This window comes from Giraffa tippelskirchi, chromosome 7, assembly GCF_054371585.1.
Source record: "Giraffa tippelskirchi isolate mGirTip1 chromosome 7, T2T-mGirTip1v1.2.pri, whole genome shotgun sequence".
Classification (NCBI taxonomy): domain Eukaryota; kingdom Metazoa; phylum Chordata; class Mammalia; order Artiodactyla; family Giraffidae; genus Giraffa; species Giraffa tippelskirchi.
In genome coordinates, this window is record NC_137281.1 from 16999147 (window position 1) to 17004388 (window position 5242).

Genomic DNA, 5242 nt, shown 5'->3' on the forward strand with positions numbered 1-5242 from the left:
CTCCGCTGAGGAACCGGGGAAAAGGGCCCTGCTACAAATGCCCCTCAGAGAGTTACAACAGCTTCCGGTTCAGGGAGAAAATGGTCACTACCACCAGCCCCCTGTAGCCTATTATTACCAGCCATTTTCCTTTACAGATATATTAAACTGGCAAAGACATACTCCACTGTATGCGGAGGAGCCACAAGGCACGATCAGGCTGATGGAGACTATTTTTTGAATCTCGTCCTATGTGGGAGGACATAAGCCAACTGCTAGTCTCCCTCTTCAGCACTGAAGAAAGACAAGATCTATACTGAGGCTAGAAAGTGGCTATGAGAGATGGCCCCAGAGGGTATCGCAAACTCGCAGAGGTGGGCCGAATTAGCCACTCCTGATGAAAGGCCCGACTGGGACTATAACACAGAAGAAGGAAGGGACCACCTAGAAAGATATCGGGTGGCTATTTTACAAGGTCTCAAGAGGGGGGCCCATAAGCCTATGAATATAGCAAAACCTACTGAGGTAGTCCAAAAAGAAACTGAGTCACATACTGAATTTTACGAAAGACTATGTGAGACCTATAGACCTTATACACCAATAGATCCAGAGGCCACTGGGTCTCAGATTGTGATAAATACAGCCTTTGTATCTCAAGTCTATCCTGATATTAGACACAAGCTCCAAAAGGTAGATGGTGTATTAGCCATGACCAGCTCACAAATAATTTGAGATTGCTGATAAGGTGTTCAGAAACAGAGACATGGAGGCAAAAAGGGAAGCTGAGAAAAAGCGGACAGAAGATAATAAGAAAGCAGACCAGAGGACTGAGGTATTGGCTGCAGCTTTGGGAAGGCCCCTGTCTGGGCCTTCCCCAAAACCCCCATCCTGTCTGAGTCAGGGCCGGCCTCCCAGCAAGCCTCCTACAAGAAAGCCCAGGCCACCCTGCAACCAAATCAATGTGCTTGATGCCGGGGATTCGGCCACTGGGAAAACGAATACCCTCAGCGTAATGGGGAAAAGGAACTGGCATCGGCTATTATAGGGCTGGCCGGACTAGAAACTGACTAGGGGTGTCAAGGCTCAAAGATGCAAGGTCCCCAAGAACCCATGGTAAAATTAAAAGTGGGGGACCCAAATTATTGATTTTATGGTGGACACTGGAGCAGAAGTGTCAGTGGTAACCGAACCGGTGGCACCCCTCTCAGTAAAGGCCACTGCCATAGAAGGAGTAACCAGAGAAAAGTTGCTCAGACCATTCTGTCTACCCAGGAAATGCCAGATGAGGGGGCATCAAGTGACTCATGAATTCCTGTGTATTCCTGAATGCCCAGTAGCTCTGTTGGGGAGAGACTTGTTGTCTAAATTGGGGGCACAAGTGACCTTTTCCTCCCAAGAAAAACCCACTCTCCAGTTGGGTTCAGCCACCTTTTTACTTTCCCTCTCAGTAACCCCTCAAGACGAGTGGAGGTTACGTGACCCTCTGAAAGGAAATCCAGACGGGCTAGACAGCTGAGTTTGAGTAAACTCCAGGAGTTGGTGATGGACAGGGAGGCCTGGTGTGCTGCAGTCCATGGGGTCACAAAGAGTCAGACACGACTGAGCGACTGAACCGGACAGCGGAGGGAGAGAACTGATCTGACAATTCCCTGAGGTTTGGGTGGAAGATAACCCCCCAGGCTCACCAAACATCAAGCTCTAGTGATAATAGGACTCAAACCCAGTGCCATGCCAGTCAGAAAGCGTCAGTATCCACTACCACTGGAGGCCCAAGTTGGCATCTTGCCACATATAAATAGGCTACGACAGGCAGGCATCCTGATTGAATGCCAGTCACACTGGAACACAGGACTATAGGCCTGTACAAGACCTCAGACTGGTCAACCAGGCAGCCGTGACTCTACACCCCACTGTCCCTAACCCCTACACCTTGATCAGCCTCTTCCCACTGAGTACTAAGATCTATACTTGCCTGGATCTGAAAGATGCATTCGTCTGTACCCACATTGCATCTCAACCCATTTTTGCCTTTGAGTGGGAAGATCCAGCAGGGGGCACCAAACAACAACTCACTTGGACTCGCCTCCCACAAGGATTTAAGAATTCCCCGAACATTTTCGGGGAGGCCTTGGCTTCCCACCTGGACTCATTCCAACCAGAAAGGTTTAGATGTTGGCTGCTGCAATACGTGGATGACTTGCTGTTGGCTGCCGAGAATAAGGAGGACTGCAGGGAAGGAACCAAGGCTTTGCTAGAACTGCTGAGGAGGCGGGCTGTCAAGTCTCGAGGAAAAAAGCACACATCTGCAAGGAAGGTATTTGGGGTTCGTCCTAAGAGACGGCACAAGACTGTTGAATCAGTCCAGAAAAGAAGTAATCTTGAGAATCTCCTGACCAGAAACCTGACAACAGGTCTGGGAATTTTTAGGAGCAGCTGGATTTTGTAGGATTTGGATCCCAGGATACTCTCAGATGGCCCAGCCCTTACATGAATCCTTAACAGGGCCAGAAGGGGATTCACTAGATTGGACTGAAAGACAACAATGGGGCTTTGAAAGATTAAAACTGGCAATCACATTAGCACCCATGTTGGGTCTGCCAGACCTTACCAAGCCATTCACTCTTTATGTGACTGAAAAGGACAAAGTGACTATGGTATTAACCCAGACTATGGGGACATGGAACAGACTGGTGACCTACCTCTCGAAACGGCTGGACAACGTGATTGCTGCGGTTGGCTTATTAGTCTGGGAAGTTACCAAGCTGACTTTGTGCCAGAACTTAACTGTAAAGGTCCCCCATGAGGTCAGTGCTCTCCTATGAGGGGACCCCCCCCCCAAGCAGCTGTCAACATCCCAGATTACTCAATACCAGGGACTTTTATGTGAGGACCCCCGTGTTACTATTCAGCCTTGTCAGGCCCTGAATCTGGCTACCCTCCTTCCTGTGGGAGAAGGTAGACCCTCACATAAGGGAGAGGAAATCCTGGAAGAAGACTATTCTAGCAGAACTGACCTGAGAGACCAGCCAATCCTGGACCCAGATTGGGTCCTGTACACCGATGGTACCAGCCTGGTGAAACAAGGACAACGGCTGTCAGGGTGTACGGTAGTCACAGAAGAAACCATCGTTGAGGCTGGCTCCCTGTCATCACACTGGTTTGCTCTAATTCCGGCCCTCCAGTTGTCAAAAGGTCAGAAGACAGACATTTACACTGACTCCAGGTATGCCTTTGTTACTTTACACGTACATGGGGCCTTATATAAAGAAAGAGGGCTCCTGACAGCTAACAGAAAGGACATTAAGAACAGGGAAGAGATCTTGATTCTGCTGTATGGGAGATGCTGTACGGGAACCTGAAAACGTAGCAGTGATGCATCGCCGGTGTCACCAAAAGGAGGACACCCTGCAGGCATGAGGAAACCGACTGGCTGATAAAATCACAAAGGCATCAGCTGAGGAACTTGGGGCCAGTGGCGGCGGGTTTATTAGAACCTTTGTGCTCTCAGAAATGCTTTGAGTTGGTTTCCACTCTCCCACAGTATACCCGGGCCCAAGATCAACTGGCTGAGACAGAGAGGGCCACCAAAAATGAAAAAGGTTGGTGGGAACTGCTGGCTGGCAGGTTGCAGGTGCCCGAAGCATTGGCCCTCTCACTAGTGTCTCAGGTTCACCAGACAACCCATTTGGGGCATGACAAAATGGAAGAATTAATTCAGAAATATTTCTTAATTCCACAGCTTTCTTCCCTGTGTAGAATGGAACCCCAGAACAGTTCTGCTTGCTCACAGGTCAGTGCTGCCCCTGGACATAAGCAGAAATCCCCAGGAATACAGTTAAAAGGTACCCTGTCCTTTAAACATTTAGAGGTGGACTTTACTGAAATGAAACCCTACCAGCATTATCACTATCTACTAGTCATGGTATGTACCTTCCTTCTTAGGCTGGGTGGAAGCCTTCGCCACCCGAACTGAAAAAGCAAATGAAGTGGCTCGTTGTCTGATTCGAGAAATAATTCCCAGATTCGGGTTCCCAACTAGCATAGGATCAGACAATGGCCCTGCTTTCATAGCCGACTTAATTCAACAAGTTTGTAAAGCTCTAAATGTCAAATGGAAATGACACACAGCCTATTGGCTCCAGAGTTCCGGAGTGGTGGAAAGAACTAACCGAACTCTTAAGGAGACACTCTCAAAATGGATCATAGAGACTGACAGTTCATGAGTGGACTTGCTTCCAGTGACGTTGATCAAATTAAGTGACCCTGTGTTCCCATGGTTATCCTCCTTATGAAATTGTCTGTGGGAGACCTCCTCCCATGTGAGGCAGGTGTCGGCAAATTTGCCACAGGTAAGAGGGGATGGGATTTCACAGCAGATGGAACAGTTAGATAAGGTAGTAAACCAGGTAGCTAAATTTGTCCAAGAGAGGGTGCTGTTCCCTTTTGGGGAGCAGATTCATGAGTTTGTGCCCAGGGATCAGGTGTGGGTCAAGGACTGGAGGCATGACTCCTCGGCCCCACATTGGAAAGGTCCACATACTGTTGTTCTAACTACACCTATGGCAGTTAAAGTTACAAGTATTACTCTCTGGATCCATCATAGAGGCTGAAGAGGACATACCACAAGACCCAGAGGACGCCGAGTGGACTACACAGAAGGACCTCACTGATCCCTGTGAAACAAAGATCAACCTAAAAAGGAAGAAAAAAAGATGAGGCTCTACAATCAACTCCTGCTACATGGACTTTCCGGTATCATCTTGGGACTAGCCATAGTTTCAGCACAAGACAACGTTTTCATTTCATGGGCACGTTCCTATGCTGACTTCCATAAAAAATCTAATTGCTGGGTATGTGGAGCTATGACCCTGTCCGTCATGGATGGGCTTCCATGGTGGGTATCACCTCTTCGAAGGGGTGACATGCCTAGTTTATGTGATTTTTTTGCTTCAGACAAATTGACAAAAGCCGAGTACAGAAACTGTAATTACATCAGCCACTACCCACTGGTGTGATAAAAAGGCTGATGGTCTGACAGAAAGCCATGAGATACATTTTAATTATACTCTTAGCTCAGAAAATGCTTATCAATATTATGTGACAGCCAGCAGGTCCAAGCAATCAAAAGTTAATAGGTATTTTGATCAATTTTACCAGATATGGGATGATTACATGTGGGTTACTCCAGAAAAAGGACAACTTGTTATGATAACTGATATTTGCTGGGAACAAGATGTACACACTATTGGATATAATAACCAGA

The 5242-nt window shown here is 47.7% G+C and overlaps 1 pseudogene; it reads left to right on the forward strand.

The window, feature by feature from the left end:
• Positions 1-742: 742 nt before the first annotated feature.
• On the forward strand, positions 743-4695 carry LOC145513723 (uncharacterized; annotated as a pseudogene).
• Positions 4696-5242: the final 547 nt, after the last annotated feature.